We start from the raw sequence: 19,180 nt of genomic DNA, 5'->3' as shown, positions 1-19,180 counted from the left end.
CTAAATGTTTTTTGCTCAACTATCTTAGTTAGGGAATTCTTAAATGCTCCCCTACTTCTATAGTTTCTCTCTATGGTCTATGTAGCAAAGAATTCTTAATTTCTTTTTGTTGATGACCACCCCCTGTTCCTCGTTTTCATCCCAGTCTAAGGATTCTTCATTGCCCTTTTACCCTGGTTAGAATCATTCCATCCATCAACACTTTGAAGATTTGCCTTTTGCTTTGCTAGCCTGCCCTGTAAACAATCCCTTTAATGATCTGGTCCAGTTAAGCTTTCTTTTGATTGACTTCATAGCCCAATGGATTAAAAACCTAGCTCTATCCATATGTTCCAAGAATTCCACCACCCAACTTTCAATCAAAATCAAAATCCTCATGAACACTATGAACTAGCCTAAAATCTAATAAAACAAAGTTAAATTATAAAGAGAGAGCCCTCTCTAGACTTATGTTGGCTAGAATCCGAGTCTAAAAGATTTGGTTTGTGGTTACCTCGAATTATTCCATCTTTTAATAACTTCTAGGTAAAATTTCTTAGTGATAACAACACCCACACTATTTTTCAAAGAAAAAAGAGAAAATATAGAAAAAGGGATACCACTACTACATATGTACAATATATAAATTCCATATAAAACCCCACCTCCACACTTGTCTCCTTCACACTAAAACATGGTCAGGTCCCCCTAAATATGCATTAAGTTGTCAACAAAGAAGAGGCCATCCAATTCAACAACTATTCTTGCTCAAATCTAAGGATAGGTGCATACAAAACAGAAAGATGTATCGCATGGCCCTAAATCAAGAACATGACCCAAACACACATGCCTACTAAATCCAAACCACAATAACTCATGTGATTCTGCAAAGGCAGAGAAAGAGAAAGCATTACACTATGCCTCTACTCCCTTGAAAATGCTCAAAATTCTTAAAATGAGCCATTCCAACAGTTGCTCATTTTCTTCTAAAGCTCCAAAACAAATCCCCCTAGGTTAAACAAAAGAGTCTATGTCAACAGGTTTACAAGGGAAACATCCCTTGGATTTCCCATGAGATTTTATTTTGAAAAAATAATAATAATGACTATATATATGGGTTTTGTAATAGTTTCAAGTCTCATTACAAAAGTCGCACACTCTTTTGTTGGGATTCCATTCCTTTGGAGTGCAGGTCCCTAATGTTATAGCATCCTCATTCACTCTGACATGAACATCACTTAGTGGTTTTGGTGTCATGCCTTGTGGGCCCTCTTTGGTTTGTGGTTGTTATCTATGTGATTCTCATAAGAATTGCAGGTCTTACTACTATAATGCAATATCCCTATGCTGGGATTCCATTCCACATTAATAAATTTCTCCTTCCTCCTATGATTACTTTCCACAACTAGAAATGTACAATATATGAAGTCATAATGTAGGTCTCAAATGAAGTTGGGATATGAAGTCACAACACACGCCTCCAAGGAAGTAAGGATGGATAACTAATTTTATTGCAAACTATAGCGTAAAATAGAATGGCAAGAACATGTTTTGGAAAGTGAAAAGAAGAGGGTAAAGTATCATCCCTATATCTATGAAACAAAATACCAAAAAGAATGAAATATATCATGGAAACATATATACCATAAATAATAATAGTAATGAAAGAAAAATGCATGACTACCAACCTATGATTTCACAAAGAAATAAGTTTGGTCGAATAATATATTTAGAGTTAACAAGGAAAATGTCACCAATATATAGATGATTCATGGGAACATAGACACTGCAGAGTTCTTCATCTCCACTCTCAACCTACATATGAAAATGGGATAAAATTAAGAACTACCTTCCATACAAATTGAAATAATATTTATTTAAACTATAGCATGTCAAAGGACATTGCATGTTTACCAATAAACATGGAGTTTTATTATGACAATAATGATAATCTGCAAATTGATATCAATTTTTAGATATGCAAGAAACATTTCCATTTGCCACTCAATTTCAACATTCATGTGGAATGCTCTAGTATTAACTCAAATTCAAGGATATCTAAAGTATCTTCAAGGATATCTAAAGCATAAGAAACAACCTGAAGTACAAGTAATGATGTAATAAACGAGAGGCATATTCCCCTACATGTGGATGACGAATAATTGCAACCTATTTAAAGGCCCTTATGTTCTGGTATGCAAATAATAAGCCATGTATAAGCTTTTAAAACAATTTCTAACAAAACAATAAAAAAGTACCACCTTATCCACAATCATACCTTCAAATATTCAATTAATAATACATGTATCCACAAATTTGTTGTATTTGACCAATTCATATCTCATTGAATGGTAATTTGCACTAGTCTATCAAAAAGATTACTATGGATGTCATGAATAGGTGTTTTGAAGCATCCTATGGGTTTCCTCGTGAATTTTTCCTTGAAAAAAATGAAACAGATATATATATATATATATATATATATATATATATATATATATATATATATATATATAAACACTCAGAAATTTCACTTTATAGCCACTCCATGATTATATACAACACTAAATGACATCCTTCCCACACACTTATTCGTCACGCATATAGAGGGATAGGAACAAGGTAGCAGATGGCCTTTGAAAGAGGCACTGGGATTCAAGCGGGCTGTTTTGACCAATTCAGTTTCTCAACACGAGCATACAAATGATTTCATTAATGAAACTTAGCTACAAAATTCTATACAAACAGATACACTAACTTCTACAATGATGTATTTTTGTTTTTTATAGCCATGAAAGTCTATTTTTTGTTGTTTCTATAGCCTATAGGTTATGTGATAGTTGACAACTTTAAGAGCCTACTTTTGGAAGGTCTAATATATGTACTTTTAACTCAAGGAACAATTTTTTCTTTTTTTAATTATCTCACTGATATGTAAGCCATGAATGCAAACTTGTCATGAGCTAAATGTGAGACCTCTCACTCAAAGTTAAGGAGGTTACAGATTCAACAATCTTGATCCCCTAGTAGTTAAGTACCCTAATTAAGGTCATTTCTTTACCGAATTTACCATCCATGGATCATGGAAAAGTACTAACAAGAGCAGATAAAAGTACAATGCCAGATTCATTAGCTGTAGATTCTTAGAAAGAGAGGTTACATGAATTATTTTGTGATCAACAAACCTCATATTTTGTTTTTCCTTTGTATAAATACATTGAGCCAGTTCAAGGAAAATTCACTCAACTACCGCAAAGCGTTTTCTTCACTATTTGAAGGACACATTTCATTATCAGTTCAGGATGGAAAATTGATGTTGCATATCTTTGTGGATTAAAAATAACAAGGTGATGCTAGGGCTAGGAAGAAAACTTCAAGGTTTTGTTTCAACTTGGGGTTCCAAGTATGATATCCTAGATCAGTTGGAAGAAAGAAACAATGGAATTGATGTGTTGGAGCCTATGGTTTCAAGTATGGTGACAATAAAAGTTACTCAACTCTCTACAAATCCAATACTTCATGACCACTTCAAGAATATGTACATTTGGTACCATTTCCTGGAAGATAAGTTCAATAAAGGAGTAGTGGTTCTTGAGTAGACCTGTGTTGCACGAAACTTCAGAGAACCTGGCGTTTCGGTCTGTACCCGTACCCGAAACTCTGAAATTTGGCCGACACTTGGTCGAAACTCAACCATCGTGTTATGATCTATTAAAGTTAATATATACTTGCTTTTCCTTTTAAATTGTCATCTATGGGTCTTATTCCCTTTTTTCTTGCAAGATAATGTGTTATTCACTTATTTATTTATATATATTTGTATATATAAATATATGATGTTTCGACTTACGTTTCGGCCGACATTTCCATTTTTGGGAGGTGTGTTTCTAAACATACCCATTTTGGAAACTCCAAAATGTTTCAGCGTTTCGTGCAACTTAGGAGGTAGTGTTACACATTTTTGCCTTGTTTTCTCAGTAGTTAATTCTCCTTCCTCATAGCATAAGAATGATAGTATGTACATACCTAGGAGCAACAAATCCTTACCATTAGATGTAAGCGGAGCATTGATGGCCGATGGAGTTTTTCACAACACTAGTTTACTTTGGGACAACTGTTGTTGTCTAAGTTACATGGTATAGTGAACCATGAATTCATACATCTAAAACAAGAACGTGACCTCTAAAAAATCAGGAAATAAAGGAATATATATATATATATATATATATATATATATATATATATATATATATATATATATATATATATATATATACACACACACATATATTTGAAAGTATTTAGAATATAGATGCATATTCATAAATAATTGAGCAAGTGCTAAGTGCCAAGGCCCAACAAAATTATGTTACAACAAATATTTACATATCATCAATATCACACTCTAATAATATTTCAATTACTTATATGGAATTTTATTTCAATTACTAATACTGTTTAATTATATTCATATACTACAGCTAGTAGTCTGCCTTTAAGAGAAACTCATCTCTAACCAACTTAGACTTCTTTGACTGCCAGAAATATCAGAGCTTGCCACCAGGTAACCTTAACAAAATATATCTTCCAAAAGTATCTGATGACATCCCTTCAATAATGACGCTTGAGTTCTCATTACTAGGGCTCAAAACAGCAAACCTTTCCACAACACCATCATCTCCAACAAATGAAAGGTGTAGATTAGAAGAAGGTAGCAAATTCGGGCTTAAATAACCTCTGCAGTAGAGTAAAACAGGAACGAAATCCTTAGTACATGCTATTTAAGATATCAGTTATTATACATCACAATTCAAATGCTCAAAAAGAAAAGTTCTATGCATTGAGCTTCCTACAAATTATGAACTAGACTCACCCTATCAATTCTGAATAAATTAAATGGAATCACGAAAAATATAACCCTAGCATTTTCTTGTAGGAATAGTAAGGTTATCCAATTGGGTTGGATAATAGAAATGGCACAAAACAATGCTTCTGCATCCTCATCATTTCTTGAGAGTGTGTATCCAACAACATTTTAGTTCCCTTTCTTATAGATGATTTCGAAGTCAAACCCAACATCTTTGTGATCCATTTCTTCTACTCTTATGAATATAATATTTGTTCTAAAAGGTATTTAATACTATCATGATCCATTTTTACCTTGAAGTGATAACCTTACTATTCCTAAAGGAAATTGCTACTACAGGAAAATGTTAGGGTTATATTTTTCATTATTCCCTTTAAGTTATTCAAAATTGATAACGTGAGTCATTTCTATGGTTATTATTCTACTATGTTGGTATAAATTCCATTAATGAAGCCTTCAAACCCCTCCTTAGTAGCTTTAGGATTTCTACTTCATTCTTATCAATTCTGAAGGCACGTTTCCCTAAACCACAGGTACACTATTATTGTTCCTTTTTCTTGTTAAAATTCATATTTAGGGTTTAGTTTTTCTCATGGTTAACCACTCAAACAATTCATTTCTAGCAACAGATTCCTTTTTACAAGCGTTTGGAGTCTCAATATTTAACTGAATTTTCACCAAGAAGCATTTGGAAACAAACCCTTCAATTTACGTTCAAGTTTTGTAGGTAAAATTAAGTTTTAACTTGCTAACCAAGATTTTCTTTCTTATTTGGGTTCTAGGTTAGTATTTGGAAACAAACCCTTCCATTTATCTTCAAGGTTTGTAAGTAAAATTAATTTTTCACTTGCTAACCAATATTTTCTTTCTTATTTGGGTTCTAGGTTGGTGTTTTTCTACCATTTGGAGGATAGTGCAGAAAAATTCTTATGATTGTACATACCCTAATTCATCTTGGGTACCATAATATTTGTTAACCTTATATTTTTTTCCACTTTGTTGCAAGGAAATTATGACCTATTTTGTCCTACTATCGCCATAGTTGTAGATGTATTAGTTTTTGTATTGGAACATTTGTACGTGTGTGTGTGTGTGTGTCCTGATATTGAATTGGTTAATACTCAGCTCTATAATATCTACTGAAATTTCACTACTTAGTTTCATACAATAATTAAGTATACATATATCCTTTGATAGGTCTTCATGTACATGATATGATTGAGCTACCTACATTAGGTTTTATTATTAGGTTTTTCCTTAAACAACTTATTTGTAGCCTTGTAAAAGCATAAATGTTAAAATTTGCATATTTTTCTTGAATATTCTATTTGCTGGGTTATACTTATGAAATATTTTTTATTACCAGTATTTCATGTATATGTATTGTTTTTGTAATACCCCGGAAAGACTTACTTTATGACTTATATGTTTTATCGTTTTTATTTATTTTTGGAAGTGGAAAAGACGTGTTGGATTGTTCAGTTATTTTTTAACATAAAGAAATATATTTAATAAAAAATTATGTTAGAATAGTTAATTCTTTTAGAAATATGATTAGAGGCTAACATTGGAGGTTAACCTCTATATGTCATGGTAAATAGTTAATTTGGTTATCGCCGAGACTATAGGAAAGAAGAAAAAGAAAAAGAAAAACTCTTCTCTTATTTTTTTGAAATGTATATGCCTAGTATGCTAATTGCTGATTTTTTTTTTCCTGTTGGGAAATAAGAGCCATGAACGTTTTTTAAAAGAGAGAGAGAATATAGACCACCTCAGTGTACAAAATCCTATATATTCACAAGCTCATGAAATGTACGAAAGAAAAAGACAAGAATCTACTTCTACTCCTTACAGTGGAAGCCCACAAAAATCGAGCAAAAAAATAATTGACAAGTGGAAGAACATCAATGACGCGTAACACAATATATATCTGGCGAAAGCCACAACTCAAAACCTCACTATCTTTATTGCATTAATCAAAAATCCAAGATGATAATACATTGATTGTTCTCACAAGAACAATCCCGGCACTCAGTAAATAAATCTCCAACTCACAAGAAAGCTGTTGGCCAACACTTAGCCAATTCTCAAGCTCTTCAAGTCCATATTTCCTTGCACAATTCCTATGGCTGATTAGCCCATATCAATGGGAAACCAGTGCATCCAAAACTGCACAATCCCTTCAAGGTTCAGTTCTTGATTTCATGCACCATTTGTACAACTCAGAAAATTATACAACTGATAGTACATTGCCCTTGCAGTCTAGTCTCAACTGGTTCTTTCTCATAATCGACATGCATGAGTTTTTGATGAGGTAATCTTTAGTTAACTGGAGTAGCACTAGTTAATGCATTATTGCACCAACTAACTATTAACTCACTATTAGTTCCTCAAATAGTTTGGAACTAATTTAATTAAACTTAACTCAGTAAACAAAGTTATCTAATTACAACTCACAATTAACTCATCCTGGACCCCTATAATATAGGGTGAACATATCCATGACTTTAGAAAGACTTCCAACTCAAAATTCCTAAGTTAACTAAGTCAACTCACTCTAGTTAACTATTAGAAGTTTCTATGAGAATAGAATTTGATTTTAATTCTCAGTTTAATTCAAGGACAAATTAAACTAGAATTTCTGGATTCTATTTTTATCATTTCTTGTTTCTATTTTCAACACTCCCTCTCAACAAGAAAGGAATTCAACTTGATCCAAATTCTGAAACTTTGGAATTTTTTACATGCAACACTACTCTGTAATTTTGTTTCTCCAGCAACTCCAAAAACCAAAAAAAACATCCAACCTGAATCAGAATGATGTATCTGTCATCAAAGTCTATGATTTCTATTGCCTCTGTCAACTGAAAACTTTGTGATTTTGCAGACTTTGCCTTTCTACAATGTTGTCAACCCTTTTCTACGCTCTTCAGTATGTGACTGCTCTAGCCTCTATCACACTGATATATGACTTAATCAATACCACTAATTCCTCCCACTACTATGTACTTGGGTCTCCCGTAGCAAGGCACGATTCATGAGATAAAACCTCTCAATGGACCTTGCCTAATTTCAGCCCTCTTGGGACTACCACTTCACATCACCCCACCTCCCACCTGGAGGTACGGCTGCATGTGATCCCTTTTCCCACTTGGCTCAAAATTTCCCCCTACTAGAGGTCTTTGCATGAGTGGAAGCCTCCACTTGGTCTCCTCTCAACTTCTCTAATTATGGCTCCTCCACAATTGTCTAAGACTACTTTTCATATTGCTTCTTCTCTTCTTGAGTGGATCTTTCCACTTAGTCTCCTCTTAGCTTCTCTAGTTGTGGCTACTCCACAACTTCCTAAAGCTACTTTTGTGGCTTCTTCTAGGGCTGCATGTCAAGAGGTAATTTACTCTTCCCCTCAACCACCAAGTCTCCAACCTTTTCTTTGCTCCTCAAGGAATTTGCATGCATATTAAAGCTCAAGGGAATACATGCTATTGACCCGTTAACTGATATGTTTCACCTGTCCCATGGTGATGTGTCTAAGGAAAACCTTTCCCTTACTAAAAACCACATCATAGCCATGGTCTTCCAATATTGTGACTGAAACAAGATTCTTCTTTAGTCCTGGAACATACATCACATATGTAATCCTGAGAGGGGAGCCAGACTCCCTCTGAAAGGTAACTGTACCGATCCGAGTAGCTTTATACCTCTCATCATCTCCAAACTCTATGCTCTGATTGAGGTCTTTCTCCTCATAATCACTAAAGAGATCTCTATTCCCCGTCATATGAAATGAGGCATCGCTGTCAAGGTACCTCACACCTCCCATGACAGTTCCGATCATGCATGCAATGAGAGTGAAATCAACTTCAAATTTTCAGGCTAGAGATTCACCTGTTGCTTCTACTGTGAGCTCCTTCTTGCTTACTTTCTTCTGTGGGTAGTTCTTGCCATAGTGCCCGTGCTCGTGATAGTGAAAACACTTGAATTTTTCAACTCCATCTTCTTTCTACCCTCCTTGCCTTGAGAGTTCTTTCCCTTGGCCTTCTTTTCCTTACTCACTAAGGAAGAATCCTCTTCCATTTCCTTAGAAGAGGTCCCATCTCTGGTGTTCCTCCTGATCTCCTCCTGCATCAAATCCAACCATAGTAGTTCCCAATCTGACAACTTCTCCCGACCATTGACAGAGTCTTGATAATTATGTCAACTCTTTGGGATTCCTATAAGAGCAAGAATCACCATATAATCCTTGGAAAATGGTGATTCTAACACTTCCAAGTTCATCACAACATTGAGTGAACTTGGTCAAGTAATTTGGAATTGAGTCGCCCGCCTCCATCTTGATTTTTTGAGGTTTATCCTTCAGTGCAACCTTCCTTTGGTCACTGTTATTCTCGAAAATGTCCTTTCATGTTTCCACATAGCATGCATAGTTTCCTTCCCATGGAGACTCGAGACAATGTGGTCTCGAACTCCCTTAAGGATTATCTACATCGCCCTTGCCACACACTTCTTCCATTCGACCAGATTTTGAGCATCCGATGTTGGTGGCTTAGGAATGTCCTGATCAATGAATTCCTTCAAGCCATTATCCTCCAACATGGCCTCCATCCTGTCTTTCGAGGATATATAACTTGAGATGCCATCCAAGGCATACTCAAGCCACAAACCATAAAATTCCATCTATCAATCCTGAGGTGTGTATTGCAAATTTGAATTTCACTTATAACCCAAAACTCAAAACTTTGAAATATCCTCTAGTATAATTTTCCCATCTCCCAAACTATGTAGAAATTTCTACAAATCTAGCTTTGATACCATGTAGAAAATCTTGTAGATTCACAATCTCATGCAATGTACTAAAGCAAAAGACAAGAATCTACTTCTACTCTTTATAGAGGAATCCCATAAAGGTCAAGCAAAACAATAATCGACAAGAGGAAGAACATCAATGGTGCATAACACAATAAATATTCGGGGAAAGCCACAGCTGAAAACCCCACTATCTGTATTGCATTAATCAGAAATCCAATATGATAATACAATGCTTGTTCTCACAAGAACAATATTAACACTCATTAAAATCAATCTCCAACTCACAGGAAAGCTCTTGGCCAACACTTAGCCAATTATCCAACTCTCCAAGTCCCTATTTCCTTGTGCAATTCCTATGGCTAATTACCCCATATTAATGGGAAACTAGTGCATCCAAAACTATGCAATCCCTTCAAGGTTCAGTTCCTGATTTCATGTACCATCTATACAACTCAAAAAATTATACAACTGATAGTACATTGTCCCTGCACTCTAGTCTCAACTACGTCTTTCTCATAATCGACATGCATGACTTTCTGATGTGGGAATCTTCAGTTAACTGGATTAGCACTAGTAAATTCATTAGAGCACCAACTAACTGTTAACTCACTATTAGTTCTTCAAAAAGTTTGGAACTAATTTAACTTAACTTAAATCAGTAAACTGAGATATCTAATTACAACTCACAATTAACTCATCCTGTACCCCTATAATATAGGGAGAACATATGCATGATTTCAGAAAGAGTTCCAACTCGAAATTCCTAAGTTAACTAAGTCAACCCACTCTAGTTAACTATTACAAGTTGCTATGAGAATAGAATTTGATTTTAGCTCGTAGTTTAATTCAAGAACAAATTAAACTAGAATTTGTGGATTCTATTTTTATCAATTCTTGTTGCTATTTTCAACACTGAGTAGTGGCAGGGTTGGAGAGAAATGTTGGAAATAATACTGAGAAGGGGGGGGGGTGTGAATCAATATTAGCAAGTCAATAATATTTCATTTCCATATTCTGATTCATTTACGCTACTTTAGTTAATGAAACTTGCGTGTATACGCAACTTTATATAAGGCAATTAGCATATAACCTATAAACTTATAATTTAGTTAATTCTTCATATGTTGATCTTAAATCTGAGCATCATAACCATATAAACAGTAACCAAGAGCAATAAAAACAGAACAGACAGTCACACACATGAACACAAGATATAAGGTGGAAACCCAATGTGGGTGAAAACCACCTGCTGCAATCATCTCTATCTTCCTTTTAATAAGAAACTTCTTTTTACAATATTTTGTATTGGTGCAGTCTTATACTAGTACGCAGGCTTCTACCTGCAGAAGGCTACAACCTTCTCTCGTTCTCTAGCTTCTTGTGGAAGGGAGCTACAACCCCCTAGCCCTTGTACTAGCTGATGTGTTTACTAATACATAGGTGCTGACCTACAGAAGGCTACAACCTTCTCTTTTCTTCCAGGGACCATGTTTCATAAATTTTCAGACTGTATCCATCAATAACATCAATCAAACATCAAATATATTTGCATCAATCAATCTCCTTTGCACCAACCAAAACTAAATCAAACAATCACTTCTCTGAATGTTGTAACCAAAATACAGTAACAATAACTAGAACCCAAGCCAAAACCCAGAACACTGCAACAGCAACCAGAACTAGCTAAAGCATATTTTATGAGGTGTACGCTACTTCAATGTGACGAACCTACGTGCATATGCACTTGTATCAAGGCAAACCTATGTATACAAACTTTTGAAATGTTGAACCAGCATGTATATGCACCTTTGCTATAATGAACCTGTGTACAGATCTGTAAATGATGATTTTAACCTTTACAATTATTCAGACATTAGTTATACCCATATCATCATATTTACATATTACGACATGCGGAAATTATTCAGATAAAAGATCAAAACAACACAAAGATACTTCTCTTCAAGTGTTAAGATCATGACCCATCAATAGAACTTATTCTTCATCAAGCGCTCAGGTTCATCCTTGATTCAGATCAAGTTGTGCACCATAACCCAATCACCTGTATTCTAGATCTTGCTCTTCATTGGACATTCAATTCATGAGTGCCTATGCCTAATGATCTTCTCCTCCTTTTATATTCTTAGGCCTAACTCAATACCATGGTCCAAAACCACTTAGAATCAATACCTTGGACCAAATAGCTAGGGTCAACACGTCCGACAAGATACCTTGGACCAATACCATGGATCACAATACCATGAACCAAATACCACGGACCAAAACCAAGTTTTCCAACATGTACACACCTTTCCTTTCGTGAAAGTGCGTGTGTACGCTATACGCGCCTTTTGGTCTGTGAACCCGCATGTACACGCGACTTAGTCAATGGGAACCTGCATATACCTCTCTTTCTTCATTCTGTGAGCCTAAACTGTGATCTGTCATCTGTGTGAGTTTCCATCAAGGACAACACCTATGTCATAGCACCAAATCTATGTCATAATGTCAACAATCTCCCCCTTTGGACTTGATGGCAACCTCAGGTCACTCTCCCCCTTTGTCATCAAGGGCAAAGGTTTATGCTCCCTCTGAATACATGATGCATTCTTTGATATGATGAAGTGTGTTTTCCATGCTCCCCCTGAATATAAGCAAGGTCTTCAAAAAGATGTTCTACAAGAAGAACATGACTCTATACATCATACATGACTTTCCTATCACCACAGACTCATACATACATCCATCTCCCAACCAAGTGGGGATATACCAAGCTTGACGCATCCACGCAACCAAGTGGGGATTTACCAAATGTTTATACATGACAGGATAAGAACATTACATCATCCATCCCATGCATAGTGGGGAAACAAAATAGGTCATTACATGACCTTGATAACAATGATATACATGACATAGAGACAAAATATCTAAAATAGGACTATGATAGTTATCACCAACTATCATCAGTAGCATCTGTCAATCACCATCTAGATCAGCAACCATGATCTCGCTCTGCACCTATTCCTCCTGAATTTGTGAATTTGTACCAAGATCTTCTAAGATAATGCTAACAATGCAATATTAGAAGTATATATCCCCCATGAACCTGTGCCAGATGATCACTATCAGACCCATATCAGACTCTTTTCATCCCGAGTCTGGCCCACTGTTTTTCTTCAAACCAACATATACGTGATTGTATCCACAGAAACCAGCGTATGTACGTGAATACGCTTCATGAAACTTGCGTACAAACACTTTTCGCTCAAATAGATAAGTTTCAACAGCAAGATGATGCATCAACTACTCCCAGCTTCTGTCTAAGATATTGAAATGTCTCTCTGGGTAGTGGTTTGGTGAATATATCAGCAACCCGTTCTTTGGAGGGAACGTACTCCAATTTGACCTTTTGTTGAAGAACTTGTTCACGGAGAAAATGATATTTGATAGGTATGTGCTTGGTCTTGGAATGCATGACTGCATTCTTTGAAATACTGATTGCACTTGTATTATCACATAGAATGGAGCTTGGTGGAGTACATGTAATCTGAATGTCTTGCAATGTTTGCATCATCCAAAGGAGTTGTGTGTAGCAAGATGCAGCAACCACATAGTCTGCCTCAGCTGTAGATAATGCAATTTAACTTTGTTTCTTGCAGAACCAAGACACTAATCTAGAACCCATATAGAATGCACCACCACTAGTGCTTTTTCTATCATCCATGCTCCTGCCCAATCTGCATCTGTATATGCATGAAGTGTAAGATTTGTATCTCTAGGATACCATAAACCAAAGTTCTATGTTCCTTGAAGATATTTGAAAATCCTTTTGACTGCCTAAAGGTGTGATTCCTTTGGATTTGCTTGGAATCTTCCAACTATTCCCACTGCATGCATGATGTCTGGTCGGGTACCTCTTAGATAAAGTAGACTGCCAATCATGGATCTATAGGTTGGTTGATGTATTTTTGTTGATTCATCATTTGAACTGCGACTGCATCCTGTTACCATAGGTGTACATACTGGTTTAGAATCTTCCATGCCATATTTTTTCAAGATCTGCTTGAGATACTTGGTTTGTGAAAGAAAAATACCATCTTTATTTTGTTGAACTTGTAAACCAAGAAAATATGTGAGTTCACCAAGCAGGGACATTTCAAATCCTTTCTACATTACCAAAGAAAAGTTTTGACTCATGGCTTTTTCATTGCTACCAAAAATGATATCATCAACATACACAACAAGTATTAACAATTTATCATTATCAATAATTGTATATAGATTTCTATCCGTTGATCCTTTTGAAAAACTTTGTTGATGAAGGTATTTTTCAAGACGGTAGTACCAAGCCCTTGGAGCTTGTTTTAGACCATAGAGAGCCTTTCTGATTCTGCATACAAGTTTTGGATCATTTCCAAGGACAAATCCATTTGGTTGCTCAATATATACTTCTTCTTCTAAGTCTCCATTAAGAAAGGCAGATTTTACATCCATTTGGTATACTTTGAATTTCTAAAAGCTAGAAAGAGCAAGGAACATTCTTATGGCTTCAAGTCTAGCAACAAGTGCAAAATTTTCTTTAAAATCTATACCTTCTTGTTGAGCATACCCTTTACAAACAAGTCTATCCTTGTTTCTAATAACTTCTCCATTTTCATTCAGCTTGTTTTTGAATATCCATTTGGTTCCTATGATATTCTTATCATGAGGTCTAGGAACTAATTCCCAAGTATTATTCTTTTCAATTTGCTCAAGCTCTTCATTCATGGCCTTGACCCAACATTCATCTTTGCATGCTTCATGTACATTTTGAGGTTTGATGGTGGACAACAATGCTAGATAGCTTGAAGCTTTTGTAATAGTTCTTCTTGTCTACACACCTGCCTCTTTTTGTCCCAAAATTTGAGTCTCTGGATGATTTTTCTGAACATACCTGGATGGAGTCTTTTCTTCTACCGTTATCTATTCTTCTGGTGCTTCATTGGTTTCTTCTTCAGAATTAGTCTGATTTGATGTGGAAGGATAATCCTCATCTTCTTCATAATCTTTGGTTTTTACTTGCTTTAAATTTTTTCTTGATTTATCAACGTCAACATCAATACTTTCAACAATTTTCCCTAGTCGTTTATTATAACACTTATATCCTTTACTTCGGGAAGAGTAACGAAGGAGAATGCCTTCATATGCTCTAGGTTCAAACTTGCCAAGTTTTTCATCAATCCTTTTGATGTAACATTTGCTTCCAAAAAATTTGAAGTATTTTATAGTGGGAGCCTTACCATACCAAAGTTCATGTGGATTTTGAGTGTTGTTTACCCGAACGTTTGTTTTTTTTAGAATAGTGATGGTAGCAAATGTAGCTTCACCCCAAAAGGTTGCAAGAGTTCCAGGCTCATCTAGCATGGCACGAGCCATTTGTTGAACAGTTTTGTTCATCCTTTCTACCACTCCATTTTGCTGAGGAGTCCTTGCAGTAGAGAATTCCCTTTTTATTCCATTTTCTTCACAAAAGTTGAAGAATTCATCTGAGGTAAATTCCCCTCCTCGATCAGACTTGAGGCATTTGATTTTGTGATCTGATTCATTTTCAACCAATGCTTTGAAGGCTTTGAACTTTTCAAATGCTTCATCTTTATGCTTTAGAAGTCCTATCCAACACATTCTAGAAAAGTCGTCAATGAACAATATAAAGTATTCTTCTCCACGAGGTGACTTTTTCCTTGATGGACCACATAAATCAGTATGAACAAGTTCAAGAGGCTTACTAGCTAATCCTTCCTTCTCAGGGAAATGAACTCTGTTTTGCTTACCAAATTGACATGATTTGAATATTGTGTTTTCTGGAATGCTGATATCCGGAAGATCACGAACAACCTAGAATCTACATGCTGTTCTTATTTGAGAGAAGCTTAGATTCCCCAATCTTTTGTGCCATAGCCAGTGTCCATCATTTTTGCTTAAGTAGCACTGTTTTTGTCCTCCCTTGAGTATGTATAGGTTATTTTGAATTCTTATTCCTTTGATCACTATTTCTCTTTTATCAAGCTCATGAACAACAAATCCATTTGATCGAAATACTACTTCATTTCCTTAATCACACATTTGACTGACACTCAATAGATTATGCTTTAGACCATCAACATACATAACATTCCCAGCTTTAACCTTTTCTTTTAAGAGAACAGAACCTTTACCTTTTATGACAACAAGAGTGTCATTTCCAAATGAGACCTTTTCTTTTTCTAAGGGATTATATGATTGAAGTTTTTCTTTATCACCTGTCACGTGTTTCGAGCATCCACTGTCAATGTACCACTGATTTTCTCATCCTTCTGCATATAAATCTATACCACATCTTTCTGGATGTAGTTCTTTCTTTCTCCAAGTTTTGGGACCCAATGAATTTTGCTCCTTCTCAAATGTTTTCCGAAATTTACTCTTACATTCAGAATCCTCATGACTGAAGTTGTTACATATAGAGAACTCTATTTTATTTTCAAGAAGTGAAAAGTTATTATAGGTTCTTTTCATGATCCCTGTCACACTCTTTTGATTTCGTGCTTCTCTAGTCATGATGGTCTTGTAAGCAACACATTGAGTATCTTTCTGTCCAAAGTTATGACATGAAAAACATTGGATATTAAATAAATTCCTGCAATTATCGAACCTACTGACCTAGTTATTGGAGTTTCCATTGACATTCATTCTTGAAGCAAACTGAGTATGATTTACCTGAGGTTGGTTGTAGCTTCAATTCATCCTTGAAGTAGATTGACCCCAATCTACTTGGTGATCTTCTTTATGCCTTTGCTGACGATTATCAAATTGTTCACTGCTCTTTACTGCATCAAGATAGCTTTTAGTGGAGGTGGATGATTTCTGTGCTTCTTCAGTATATCCCAGACCTGTCTTTATCAGAGGAGAATGTTGCACTTTGATAATTTCATTTAGGGTTTCTGATCCTTTACCAAATCTAATATTGAGAGCTTTTGTTTTCTCAATATCCTTTCTTAGACCCACAACTTCACATTCTAATTTTTCATTGTGTTTTTCCCTTTCAGCAAGTTGGAATGTGAGAGTATCTATAATCATATTAGTTTCTTCTAAACAAATTTTAAGTTTAGATATTTCTTCATAAATACCATCTTCATCTAAAGCATCCAAGAAATCTTCATCTTCATTAGAAGTCTATAATCATTACTATTTTCATCTTCATCACTATTTGATAAACCATCTCTATCTTCATGCATATAGTAGCTCTTCTTAATTACACTTTGTTTTCTATTCCATTTTGCTGATTCCTTACCTTTATCAAGCCTATCCTTGTGAGGAAATTTCGCAGCATAATGATCGACTCTTCCACAAGCAAAACATTTGAAAGGTAGTTTACCTGTAAATCTTCCAGAACCCCGTTGAAGGTTCTTGACAAAGTTTGCTTCTTCCTCTCCTCCTGAAATGTGTCCTGATTCATTGAGTTCTTCTCTTCCTAAAGCCTTGAATGCGGCTTCTCTCATATCTGATGGACCTCCTTTTCTCATTTCGAAAACAGATAAGATTCTGTGCAGCTGTGTCATAGTAAGACTCTGAAGATCCTGCTTTTCTTCTATAGCAGAAACTTTTGATTCAAACTTAGTAGACAAGGATATTAAAACCTTTTCAACTAAATTAACTTCTTTTATCTCTTCACCCAAGTTTTTCATGTGATTAACAATCTCATCTATACGTAGGAAGTAATTAGCTATACTTTCATCATTGTGCATTCTGAATGTTTCATATTGAATTCTCAGAGATTGTGGTTTTGCATGTTTTATCTGATTGTTTCCTTCATAGCTTAGAACGATCTTGTCCCATATTTCTTTAGCGATTTTGAGCTACATAACCTTAAAAAATTCTGATTGTGACAGACTCCCCAATAATGTATTGACAACCTTGGCATTGGTTTCATATTTATTTTTACCTGTCGTATCTATAGGAATTGCTGATGGAAACGTATACGCTCCTTCCACGATTTCCCAAACATATGTTCCAAGAGATTGAACATAGGTTGTGGTTCTTACCTTCCCATAAACGAAGTTTCTCCCATCAAATATCGGTGGTCTAATCGATGCCTCTCTTTCGTATTTACTCTTGATGATATATCTTCCTTCAAGCGATCAAGCTTCTTCTAAAGGACTTGCTCTGATACCAATTGTTGGAAATAATATTAAGAGGGGGGGCTGAATCAGTATTAGCAAGTCAATAATATTCCATTTCCGTATTCTGATTCATATACGCTACTTTAGTTAATGAAACTTGTGTGTATACACAACTGTATATAAGGAAACTAGCATATAACCTGTAAACTGATAATTTAGTTAATTCTTCATATGTTGATCTTAAATCTAAGCATCATAACCATATAAACAGTAACCAGGAGCAGTAAAAACAGAATAGACAGTCACACATATTAACACAAGATATAAGGTGGAAACCCAATATGGGTGAAAACCACCTGCTGCAATCTTCTCTATCTTCCTTTTAATAAGAAACTTCTTTTTACAATATGTTGTACTGGTGCAGTCTTCTACCAGTACACAAGCTTCTACCTACATAAGGCTACAACCTTCTCTCATTCTCCAGCTTCTCCTGGAAGGGAGCTACAACCCCCTAGCTCTTGTACTAGCTGATGTGTTTACTAGTACGTAGGTGCTGACCTACAGAAGCCTACAACATTCTCTTTTCTTCTGGGGACCACGTTTCATAAATTTTCAGACTGGATCCATTAATAACATCAATCAGACATCAAATATATCTGCATCAACCAATCTCATTTTCACCAACCAAAACTGAATCAAACAATCAATTCTCTGAATGTTGTAACCAAAATACAGTAACAGTAACCAGAACCAAAGCCAGAGCCCAAAACACTGCAACAACAATCAGAAGTAGCTAACAAATATTTTATGAGGTGTACGCTACTTCAATGTGATGAACCTGCATGCATACACACTTGTCTCAAGGCAAACCTGTGTATACGCACTTTTGAAATTCCTAACCAACGTGTATACGCACCTTCGCTATAATGAACCTGCGTACAAATCTGTAAATGATGATTTTAACCTTTATAATTATTCAGACATCAGTTATACCTAGATCATCATATTTACAGATTATGACATGTGCCAATTATTTAGATAAAAGATAAAAACCACACAAAGATACTTCTCTTCAAGACTTAAGATCTTGACCCATCAATAGAAGTTATCCTTCATCAAGTGCTTAGGTTCATCCTTGATTCAGATCTAGCTGTGCACCATAACCCACCACATGTATTCTAGATCTTTCTCTTCATTAGATATTCAATTCATGAGTGCCTTTGCCTGATGATCTTCTCCTCCTTTTATAGTCTTAGGCCTTACTCAATACCATTGTCCAAAACCACTTAGAATCAATACCTTGGACCAAATACCTAGGGTCAACACGTCGGACAAGATACCTTGGGCCAATACCATGGATCACAATACCATGGACCAAATACCACAG

This window comes from Pinus tabuliformis, chromosome 2_1, assembly GCF_031772625.1.
Source record: "Pinus tabuliformis cultivar Carrire ecotype Pingquan chromosome 2_1, CPIR1, whole genome shotgun sequence".
NCBI lineage: Eukaryota > Viridiplantae > Streptophyta > Pinopsida > Pinales > Pinaceae > Pinus > Pinus tabuliformis.
This window is presented reverse-complemented; position numbering follows the sequence as displayed.